The sequence below is a fragment of the Cebidichthys violaceus genome, unplaced genomic scaffold (assembly GCF_023349555.1).
Source record: "Cebidichthys violaceus isolate CVI_PGR_0920_01 unplaced genomic scaffold, fCebVio1.0.p SCAF_21, whole genome shotgun sequence".
NCBI lineage: Eukaryota > Metazoa > Chordata > Actinopteri > Perciformes > Stichaeidae > Cebidichthys > Cebidichthys violaceus.
The window spans coordinates 12,083,571-12,096,220 of record NW_027176384.1 but is presented as its reverse complement, the minus strand read 5'-3'; positions in this window follow the sequence as shown (position 1 = coordinate 12,096,220).

Sequence of the window (12,650 nt, the reverse complement as noted above, 5' to 3'; positions counted from 1 at the left end):
TGAATAATCGAAGATGCACCAGGAGGAAATGAGGGAATCAGTTTCGAGGGATTGGGTTATCTAAGTAGAAAATTACACTATTGATTTTCATTAAAGTGCCTGGCCTCGTGTTAAGAGTGAATTCATTAGGAGGAATTCTTTAGGTGGGTCTGTCCTCGCACTGCATTTTTCTCTTTGTAATTGTTGCTCTCTGTCTCTTTTTCTCATTGTTGTGTGGCAATATAGTATGGAAGCAAATAAGTATTTGAATCTTAAAAGCAACTTTATACTTTTTTTTTTTTTTAAACCATATTTTTTTTTATTTATATGCTTCCAATTCCTCTATTTCAAGTGTTTTATTCCTTCTCCAAATCTGCTCCTATATGCAATATGCCATGTTAAAAAGTGGCTCAAATTCCAGTTCAAAAACGGGATTGCGCATGTTGTTTAGGTAAGACTCCTAAATTCAACATGAAAAACATCAACGTCCAACCTGAGCAGTCGAGCCTGAATGGAATCAACATGTCCCACGGTCATGTTCTGTCAAATCATCCAAGAAAGAGAAGTTCAGAGGAATGAGTGAAAACATTCCACGCTTAAATTCCTATTATCTCTTAAAATCAGGGAAATCATAATCCAGAAACCAGATAAAACGTATTAGTAGTCTACCAAGAGTCCTGATACCCGTGGCTGGGGTAGGAATCCGACCTGCGGCCCTGTGCTCCATGTCTCCCCCTTTCCTGTCCCAATCTCTCTAAAAAATCTATTCTAATCTAATAAAAAAGACCCAAAAAATTCTAATTATTACGGCCTTTCTTTGCTTCCATAGCCAGCGCCCGTCAAATGCTCTTCAATCAAATCACACAGGTGAATGCAGTGTGCTCCGCTGAATTAAAAAAAAAAAAAAAAAAGTGCTCCAGGAATTTCAGAACCCCTCTTTGTGAAACTCTCTCGCCAGAAATGTTATCAGACTCCCTGCTTAGGTTTCTAATCTTCAAAGCCTTGACTTGCATTCCTTTGTGTGTTTTTTTTTTTGAGAATATTTTGTGTCTGCAAACGTTCCCACCTCTGCGTCCGGTCTCATGTTTCCGTCCATTATGAAACCTCCCTCGCAGCTGAGCATGAACGATGGGACAGTGCTTAATGCGAGGTTGCTTGCTGTCGGAGGAGCCGGATCAAATCTCACCGTGTCATAGACGGCACACATTATAGTCTAGTTGAACTGTCTTCATTGTACGATTGGACAGATTATTATCAAAGACATGCTCATAAGATAAAGAGCTATTACAAACACAATGTGCCCTCTGTATACTCTCCTGTCTGCTCTAAAGCTAATATCAGTTTCACAGCAGGTTCACTTTGTGTGATTTTGATCCAGAGCCAGAGGGACAGTTGCAGCTGAAGGTTATGAGGAGCTTTCTTTTTTTCTTCTTTTTCTTTTTTTCGTGAAATTGATATTTAAGCAACGACGATTTCATCCTGGATGGGATGTTCTGGACAGAGGAATAAAGGCTTTTATGTACTTTACCTCTAACCCCCTGTAACCCTTCGCAAAGTGTTTCCTCACAGGACTTCAAATACCAATAATTGAACTTAAGTCAAAGTGATAGACCCTCTAAGCGGAATGATGAAACGGCACCCTCTGACCTTTGTGATTGTTTAAGCCGCTCTCTGTTTTACCAGTGCAGCAGGGTGTAAGTCATGATGTCAGGTTCCCAAAGCCGGCGTCTGTGCATCGCCCGCCCCCCCCCCCCCTCTCCAACCCGTCGACCTCTGCACTAATACAGGCACCACCGTGGTAACACCGGTATCGAGGCAGCTTCGGTTGTAGGTATTGAGAAGGGGAGCGATGCAAACGGAAAAGTGCTTGGCTGGGGCATTGGAATCAATGGCTAGGTGGACAGAAGGCCAATGCAATCAGGGAGCCGAATGAAGCGGACTCGAAGCCTGCTGAGCCAGCAGAGAGAGAGAGAGAGAGAGAGAGAGAAAGAAAGAGAGAGAGAGAGAGAGAGAGAGAGAGAGAGAGAGAACTGGGTGCCTTCTACTTGTCCTCTGGGCAGCAGACACTCTGCTGCAAACACAACAAAGCTACAGGCATTTACAAGCAGTGCTACAAAGCATTACATTTTCTCCCGCAGTTAATCTCCATCATGCGCCTACATCCAACTGCAAGAGCACACTCTCCTCAGCACTCAAACCACAGCCGGGCTGTACTTATTAATCAGAGACAGAGACAGAGATGGATGAATTCCATTTTGATTTCAGTGCAGTTTTATTTGTGAGGGAAAAAATGGCTGCAGCAGGAAAAGAATAACACTTTTTTTTTTTTTTTTCTTCATAAATTGCGTTCATAGAACTGCTGGTAAAGGGGAAACGCATTGCACTTAAGGTCACTTGGACAGTTGTGCAATGTCGTCATTTCTGTCCTTTGATGTGTGTGTGTGTGTGTGTGTGTGTGTGTGTGTGTGTGTGTGTGTGTGTGTGTGTGTGTGTGTGTGTGTGTGTGGGTGTGTTTGTTTGCATGCTGCTTGCTTGCGCACGTTTCCGGCGGTGCTGTTCATGTGTTTGCGTTCTGCAGAGGGCTCTGTTAAAAGTGGTGACAGAGCTGCGCAGGTTCACTTCTAAAACATCAGCACACGGGACGCTCTGCAGCTGCGCCTCCCCCTGCCAGCACACGGAAGAAAAAAAAAAACCAAACAGCGTTTCAAGATGGGGAAATCTCAACACGAGAGATTTGTTTCATACAAGGCCTCAAAAGCGCAAACGCTCTTGATTCCTCTGCGGGAGCGTTCGCATAAAGGGTGGTCCAGCCGAAACGCGGTGAGGTCACCGCTTTCGTTCGCTCCCCGATGAAAGCGCGGGCGGTGTGGTTATTGTAGGCCACAGACAGTAGTCGGTACTGTGAAGTCAGTCAAAGACTAAACGGGTCTTGTTGCAGAAAGGGCACGCTGGCCAACACGGGCTGAATAACACGGGGCTGTTTTCTTTGGGGGGATCTCTACCGGCCGGCCATGCTGTTTTCCTGTTAGGTCTCTCTGAGGTCTCTGTCCTCTGGCTCCGTTGTGTACTCAGCCTCATCTGCGAGCGCGGTGGGAGTTTTTTTCATAAGCCGTGTGTACACTGCACGCATTCTGTGTGCGCACGAGTATGTGACCTTTTAAAAAAAAAAAAAAAAAAAGTGCAAGCGCAAGGAGAATTGTCTGTTTTCTGCGTGGTGTTGGCCAACGCCTGGACCCAGTGCAGGAAGAGAGCTATTGTTGTTTCGACATTTTCTGCGGAAATTGGAATTCGTGAGGGAAAAGTTTCAAGTGAGATAACCTATAGTGATGCCGAGGATCAGGCTCTAATTTTATCCCGACTTTGACATTTTCCTCCCACTTGTACATTGAGAAAGAACTCCATTGAAGGAGGTTTTTGTTCTTTTGCCAAATTTCAGGTGAAACTAGAAAAATGGAAGGGATCCAAGGCCCTTTAACCAATATATCATATTCAAACAATCCATCATTTAAACGACACTCTCCGTGTTCAGGGCTGCTGTATTTGCCACTAAGAGATTTATTCATCTTAAGAACAACTTTCTTTAGTGTTTCAAAGTGAACTTAAAGGTTTTGTTCTGCTTATTTTCAAAATGAGCTGCACAGTATTGGCTACCTATCGACACCAATGAAATAAAAATGTGAAACTCTAAATCGAGACTGAATTGTTTTATATGGCTGATTAGAACAGGATAACGCTGAATCGTGACTACGGGTCTCAGTAGAGGTTTTAACAGTAGACTCTTTAAGTGTATCGACTGAGTTGCATCGGCTGTGTGTGTGTGTGTGTGTGTGTGTGTGTGTGTGAGAGGGAGAGCGTGTGCGTGCATGCGGGGTTAAATGACCGACTGGGCAGCACGAAAAGCACATTGTGGCGACTCCACTCAGGTCAAACTCTCCCCAGGGACTGGAAGTGGAACGTGAATGCTGCCAGTTTGGACATCGGGCTGTGACACCTGCTCTCAGCAGCATCTCCTCTGACAGACCTATTAGCACTGACGCCAACACATAAGCACAGACACGCGAGTATCACCGTGGAGTACAGTCGGGGAGGACGCTTCAAAAAAAGAATAGGCCGAAACTTCTGTCCTCTCCTGCGAGGACACACACGCGTCACCAGTAGGCAGCGAAGGGCACATTTCATGCGGTGCCTCCTTAAACACATCACAAACCTCGGACCACAGAGCGAGAGACGTTTGTGTTTCATTTCCGGTGCCGAACTAGTCGTCTTCCCCACACGGAGGAAATTGAAACATCAAACCCCTGCGATTATCCGGATCATAATTATTTTCAATTGATGTACGGCATCGAGAAGGGTCCCTCTTGCATGAGGTGTAATTGGGTTTCATGAAGAAATATCTGGTTACCCTATCCAAAATGGCTCACAACTTAGGGCAATTAGCTGAAATTGCCTGTGGCACTTTTTTTTGTTTTACCCAACACACCTCTTTTTTTTTTTTTGCATGGCGGTAGAAGTGTTTGGCAGCGCTGGCCCAGGATTAGACATTTGATCTGCCCTCTGTTTGATTCATTTTTCTTTTTCTTTTTCTAATGACTTTCTAAGCCAGAGAGAGAACCCAGCGCCTCATTTTAAGCGTTTGTGGCACAATCAAGCGGGGGAAAGACGGGTCAGTTGGAAACTCACAGACAAATTAAACGATGCAAGCAGTTTGTACATTTCTGTTCAAAGAGGCTTGATTTTGTTTGTGCTCGAGACCCTTTCTTTCAGTGTTTGTTAATGCAAAGTTCTTTTTGGATTAGAAGCCGGAGCTCGGTTATTTATGCGGACTTCCCGTTGTTTATTGAATGTTTACTCTTAAGGTATTTGATTAATGTGTTCAGTTTTCTGTCATTCATATTTTTGTTTGTGTTGGGTCTTCGGTGGCGTGATTCAGGTTTCGTTCCAGCGCCGGCCTTCCGGCCGTCCGTGTACGTCTCTCGTAGTCCTGCACCGTGTGATCAGAGGTTCTTGCTTTGTGCCGCCTCGCTCTTAATCATCTATTCTGGCTTTGATTTGTCTGGCTGACGTTGTTGCTCAGACATGCAGGTGTTTCTCATCAGTTCCGTAAGAGGGAGTTTACTACTCACCTAAACCTTTCCATACGCAGAGGTGCCCTTTTTCCTCTGCTCAGGTTTCAGCTCGCTGGCACCGATGAACCCTGAACAGAGAGCTGCGCTCCTCTAGACCTGGAGTTTGTTAGCGCTTTAGAAAGGAATCCAAGATGGAAGGAGGAGCTGCTGAGAGTCGTTGCGATCCGTTAGCTTGTAATGAGTCCTGTCCTGCTCCACTCACTGACTTCTTTCACTGACTTCTTTGTAGTTTCTGACACTGCAAAACCATGTGGCAGCTAACTGCAGTTGTCACTTACAATATTTTTTTGAAAATGTAATGGTTCTCATACATCAAACATGGTTCTTGCCAAACCTAGTTTTGTTCAATTTCCGTCAAGAATTTGAATGTTATTTTGCTAATATAACATCAATGTCCCCACTAAAACAGAATGTATCCCGTCTCTACAACCTACCTAAACCAAATGCTCCCCATAAAATCAAGGGCAGGATCAAAACTCATAGCAGGCTTCTCATTTTTTTTTTTTTTTATGAAAATAGGCTTTAGATGGATTGTTTGATCTGTACCCTTTGTGAGGATTGTGTCTTTTCTTTTTTGTGTTCAAAAGGACCAATAGACTGATGAGTCTGACAGTCGATGAACTATTTTGTGTTAGCTGACGGCGCCATGCAGGAATCCCTCAGTAGTAGCTTAAGTATATCACATCATATTTGTTTGACCTCATTTGGGATCTTTGGACATTCAGAGTTGAGTAGAAGCTTTTCTAGATAACAGGTGAATTGACTGACAGGTAATCAGCAAAGTTCTGAGTCGGATATTCGTCACAATTAAAGCTTTAAGTAAACTTCAAGATGTCCTTTTCTTTACGGTGATTAAAACCCAAACAAAGTTATATGCAAATTTAATATTTTAATATGAACTTGTAGCCCTCATTAGGTATTATACACAGGTCAACTACAATAGCAGTTTTTTTTAGGATTTTGCTTTTATATTTGTTTTAGTTGCATCATTCCTTATAAGGCTACTTCAGTTCTTTTTCTAACCAGATATCATGAAATCTGTTTGTGTTTTTTTATATATCGGGACATTGCTTGATAATAATCCAACTTGGGCTATGCGTCTTTATTTTTTCGGGTGTGTCAAGAGACTGAATTAATCTGCCATGTGTTATAATGGTTAGCAGACACCTGTCCGTACAACACCGCTTGGTATTGCGAGAGAGGGCACTCAACCTCCACAGGGGCCACTGGCCAGCGCTTTAAGCGATTACAAAGCCTGGCTGAATTCACGCCTCTCTCCGTTTAACAGCCCTTGGCCCCACTTTTAGGAAATCGGGCCCGTCCTTTTCATTGGTGCACCTGGAACAATTTTATTTGCCGCGGCTGGAAATATTCAAGGTGCAAGTAAAGGGGACATTTGTGAAGCTGTGCTGGAATGAGTCTCTTGGCCTATATTGTCCCGAGCAATGCCAGAGGACTTTCTTTTCTTTTCTTTTTTTTATTACTTCCCTAAACACTTTGGTTGTTACACTGACAGGCTGAATGGTTCCTAAGAGGCTGGACATAGTTTGGCTGTGAGAGTTTTCTTTTTGGAAGAAGATTGTTTCATGCAGGTCATCCCTGGGTGAGAATCTGTGCCCGTCTCTTATTGTAATATTGTGAATGCAGGATATCGAGTTTTGACATGTTCTCTTCCTTCGATGTGGTCTGTTTTGCTGAGTCAAGAGAGAGTTCTTAGATATATTCTGTTCCTATTACCCTCGTTCCCAAATCACATCAAAACCCCAAGCAGTCTTACCGTGTTACTTCTATAATTCCTTCCCTTAATCGTGCCAAATATTTTTCAAAAACTACAACAAAAAAAAACCTCGCTGGCCCAAGACATGCCATGGCCGGCAGTCTTGAAACGAGCATTACATTCGCACACACAAAGAAACACACTCACGCACACATCTGGTTTCAGTTTCAAATGCCTTTCCATATATATTTTCCTCCTTCATCCTCACACACACACACACAATAGTCTTTTTATCCCTTCTAAATATGGTCCTGCTCGACCGCAGTCACCGCGTCCAAATAGGCCAATGAATCGCAACATGTCATCAGCATAATTAAGCCGTTTAGCGCGGGGAGAGCCGAATGTGTCGTGCATTTCCTTCGATGCGCCGTTCCCTCATATAGAGCAGGTAAAGTATTTTAGTTGCTCTTTATGAAAAGGCACGGAGGGAAAATAAAGAGTCCTCAGTGGCTGTGGCATTTCACAAAAGGCAATTACCATCAATCATGTGGAATTCTGTGTCAAGGTGGCCTGGAGTTGATTCTTGGACCGCGGGGACAGCGTTTTGACAATGACATAGGATCCTCTATTGGCTCCAAGCAGGAACGTAGAAGATGAAAGATCCTATTGGACCTAATGGGGGCCATGGTCTGAAATGTAATGCATGGCCATTGACTATCATTACGCCCTTGAAAAGCCAATAAACTGCTGTAGGACACAGAGCATTATATGTCATTAGAACTCCGCTCATACCCTTCATCTAAACACATTACCTTATACTAGTGTAACCCAGAGCTAGCAGACTCTCTGGGAACAAAGGGGCGCTTTTTAGGTCCACTGAGATTTAGCCGATGACATCACACACAGGCTGCCAGGGAGACAAACACACATATATATATATATATATATATATATATATATATATATATACGCTTTTACTTTTGCCAGTGATGTTTGTACCGAGATTTCCTGTCAACATAACCACAACTACCTCTCCTGCCCAAACCATCTCCTCTGTAATTTTCCACTTGACACTTACCGTGTCGTACACACGAGGAGTGACTGTACACACACACACATAATAATCAGCTTCCAAGTATCTTCCTGCGAGTGTTTATAGTCCCAGTGAAAGGGAACTGACAGATCCCACTTCCCCCCCCCCCCCGCGCCCTCGGCACAGAGCATTCCAGAGCTCCGCAGAGGTGTTGGCTAATTAGTCACCTGACCTTTTCGGTCAAAGGTTGCCGGCGCACCCGGCCTCAGGGGTACCCGGTGATATTTTAAGGAGTTTTGATTGTGGATACTTAAAACGGAAGAAATGCCCTCGAGGCTCCGCGGGTCGTCTTAAGTGCATTACCTGGGTCACATGATGACAGGTGATGGGTATCGAGATGGAGCTGTAGCGTTTTTCTGACCCCTGCTCCTCCCGTTCCCCTCAATCTCTCAGGTAAGGGAAAAAAAAACAACCTGTAGTCGATGATGCAAGGGGAAAGAGGTAGTCCTTCAAAAGATCACCTGGAACAGTTGCTTCTGGCTGTGTTTGGGAACTGTAGCACATTCCCTGCCTGGAGAGGCCCAGGGGACAAAGGGGGATAATGGCTTACCAAAGCCCCTACAGCTTCATCACAACCTCTCCTCTTGCTTCAATGGACTCAGGGAAAGTTTATTTCACCATTTCTAACAATGCAATCCTGTCTTCAGATAACCATTTTGATATTGGGCGATTCCACAAAGACCCTTGCTTACGCTCACTGACAGCTTTTTCCTCTAACGTCCAATCCAAAGCTTGACAGGCCTGCCGGGCGTAATTACGGTTGCTACGCTGTGATTTGACATTCACTGTTCAGGGGAGGAGCCTAGCATGATGAATTTCGATAGGGCAACAAAAAAAAACAAAAAAAACGGTGCTACTGTACTATGTGCTTCACAAGTAAAACAAGTACAATATTAAGTAAGTAAAGCACCTAATATGTGATATTAAGCTAAAGTAAGTGTAATAACTGAAAGAGTTTGGGACAAAAAACAGTACGGAAATGCTGCTGGTCATAGGGTTCATGGACACATCTCACCTCTAAAGACACAGGCAAACATAGACAGCGATGGAGCGAGAGAGAAAACAGTGTGGCGGAGTGGAAATAAAGAGCCATAACCTCAAACATGGAAACCTCATTCACAAGCCCCGGCCTCTTCAATATAGATCTCTGCCTCTATGTCTTCCCCCGCTTTTTTTTTTTTTTTTTTTTTGACAGGTGATACTTTACATGCATAAATCCCTAGCATTCCTTCCCCACTGTCCCTTTACTGCTCGCCACCCAGGTGGAATATGTTGCCGTACACATCGGAGGGCTTTGAACGAGTGCGTTCACTCTGTTTTGCCCCAGGGGTGTTTGAACGCAGCGCAGATGACCCGCCACGGCCGTTAAACTCAGGACGCTTTCAAACGCCACGTTCAGGTGCACCGTGTGAAAGCGCAAGCTATGATTTACTCGAGCCTGTTCCTGATGCATGTGGCTCTTGGGGTGTTAACTGTGTCATTCAAATAAATCGGTTATTGCCAAGACTTGACCTTTTTTTTTTTTTTTTTTTTTGGCTCACTTGCAAAACACTCGAAACATAGACGCATCTCTGTAGAGCAGAAACCAGGGCTGCTTTTGAACTGTCACACTAGACTGTAGCTCGGATGTAACCGTTGACGGCTGAGAACACAGTTTTTGGTGGTGCTATAGTGGTGGATTGTGGGAGAAATAAAAAAAAAAAGGTCCCAGTCTCCTTTTTGCAGTGCTGCATCCTTGATACGTGTCCTTGTGTTGTCGCTGCAGCCACATTCTGTCTTCGGTGGCCGCAGTGCAGCACATTCTTTTCCCATTGTCCTTCCAGTTAATGTATCCTCTGATGTAAAAAAACAAAACAAAATTAGGACGAAGTGACAAAAGCAGTAAAAACCAAAAAAGCTTTGTGTAATTCACTATTCTTTACATTATTAATGACTATGAATATTAAATGTAATACTGAGAACTCCTTTCTAGATATTTGGTGTTGAGTGCAATATTGAAGTGTCACCATTATCGTTTGTGAGCCATAAATATGTTGTACCCCTGCTCTGGGCTGTAACCCCAGGGTTTGCCTCCCACTGTTTCTAAACCCATGTTTTTAAGCAGTGGTGTTATTGCACAGTGAGCAGGAGCAGCAGGAGGTTTACAGTGTGTGTGTGTAAAGCAATAGGTGGCCACACAGACGGCAATAAGTCTGCTCCGTCCTGACTGATAGGTCCACTTTATTACAACAGCCAGAGAGTGCGGGAGTCCCCTCGGGGGACACATACCTATCTGCATGATGGATGGAGATTTTAGTCGCAACAGAACCCCTGTTCGCTTTAGGGGGTGAAAAGTATTTATTTATTTATTTTTTTAAAGGCACTATTTGGAAAGTGTACGAACAATTAAAGTACGGGTGGAAAGTCAGAAGTTCAAGCTGATATGGTAGGTGAGGATACAGGGGGGGGGGGTTAGTATTTGTTTCCTCTCCCCGCTGAGGATTCCAGTGAATGAGCTCCACTGTGCACTGAGGCTGAGCAGTTAGGAAGTTTTGAAAGTGTGAAAGTAAGTTGAAGGTGCTAAGTTGTCAACCAGCCATCAAGCAGCAGGGTGGATGTAATGAGCTCTGTGTGTGTGTGTGTGTGTGTGTGTGTGTGTGTGTGTGTGAATGCTTTTGAGAGCGCGAGAAAGAAAGGGGTATGTTTGATTGTTACAGAGTAGTCGCTTTTTTTTTTTTTTTACTTTTTAAACTTTTTCTCTTCTCTCCTCTGTATCTTTTACACACACACACACACACACACACACACACACACACACACATGGTCACACCGTTTTAATGCGAAGGGAGCGAAATAGCTGACCAAACGCTGCGGATGTATCCAGCCTGACTACTTTACAATGGGCTTTGTTAGCTCCCTGCAAATACAGGATCAATGAACACCATCACAGGCGATGCTAAATATCTCCGGCGTGTTTACAGTGGCCTGCTGCATGCTACGTCAATACCAGAAAGGCCATCTTTCTATAGAGGTGGGTCTTTGCTGTGATTTGTTTTTGAGGTCCTTGAATGGAGGTCAGTAATGGTTTTCGGAGTGCAGCTTTGCGTATCGACTCTGGAGAATGTTTGACAAAACATGACTTATTGATTCAGATTAGGTCGTCAGGTTTGTAAAAGTCCAGCGCTGATGGATGTGCGGCGCTCGGCTCAAAAACACGCCAAGCCGCCCGCCTTGATGGATGTTTGGCCCGCGTGACATGTCGGTATCGATAGGCGCCGATGGATGCTAAAACATGCGCATGTATCGATTGGTTGATGCAGATGAACCCAGAGCGAGGGTCAGAGCGAGCCCTCGGGGGAGGGGGGGGGGGGGGGATGTGTTTGGTGTGAATGTCAACCCAAGGTTGGATCCAGCAACACGTGTGTTTTAGGAAAGGCTGGGGGCCGTGTGTGCAGCGTTGCCCCATAGATCAGTGGTAACACTCAGCATACAAATCGGGGTTTGCCTCTTCCTGTTTGAGTGTTTCCGCTGTGAGCGTCAATGTTCAGATTCCTTTTAAAAAGAAATTCAGACGGTTGTATTTTAAATATCTAAATGAACCCACTAAAATCCATCTAAAGTCGCATCCGTCTTGTAGTTTATATTGTCAGTCAAGTGGTAAGCCTCACAACCCCCCCCCCCCCCCCCCCCCCCCCCCCCCCCCCACAAAAACAATCGATACAACTGAAAAGGATGGATGCTGAAACTGAAGGGGGAAAACAAGACCAGAGGGGGATTTTCCATTAAGTGCTCCAAAGAGTGAAGGCATTTCTCCTTGACTTCTGTAGACAGCTTTGATTGTTCCCTGATTCATGAGCTCTTCAAGTTGCACTGGGCATTCCTCCTGTCAGTCAGAGGGATGGCACTTTCATTTGGTGAATACATAGTCAAACGACAGACGCGTTCATATAAGCTAAACATATATTTTGTTGCTTCGGGGCATGCGGAAAAGATGTCAATCTAAGCTCAGCAAAATTCTTTATAGATGACATTCTAACACTGGTGGCAAATGCATGTTTCATGATCCACAAAATCAGTGTTGGGACATTTCTCTCCATCCTACATACACATCTCGGTCAGTGATGAATCGTACATGAATACATTTAGAAGCGAGTGCGAGCAGTTTTGAATGCAGTTCCCCCGATCCCATAATGGCCATGAAGAAGGGAGCACCTGCCCCCCACCCCCCCCCCCCCCCCCCCCACCCCCATCCATCACTATCAAGGTCTAGAAATCTTGAGTTTGGTGTAGATTTCCTCTAATATTTGTTCAATAATTGCTAACAGAGTAATCTTTGTTACTAATGTTACGGTTAATATGTTAGTTTTGTCACAAAATGGCAATTCATCTTATCTAGAAAATCCTCCAGACGCAGCTCCGTCCCATGAGGTCATTTGATCCCGGTGAGCTCACGGTCCTGCCTGTCAGCGCCCGATAGCAAAGGTTAATACTCTTCCCAATGAACACAGTTCCTGTTTGGATAGTGTGTACAACATGCCCTGGCGGTTTTGGATAATATTGTGACAGTCTGTGTTTGTGAAGGACCCGATCCCGCCGCTCCATAGATCACACTGATTCCTTTCCGCTTTAAAGTTTGCGTTTGTCTGAGAAAACTTTAAACACCTTGACCTACAAATGGAGACCGTGTCATATTCAATGCATCTGGTTGCCACGGCGGGTTAACCCTTCAACTCGGCTCCAGTCTCCGCCTTTGCAT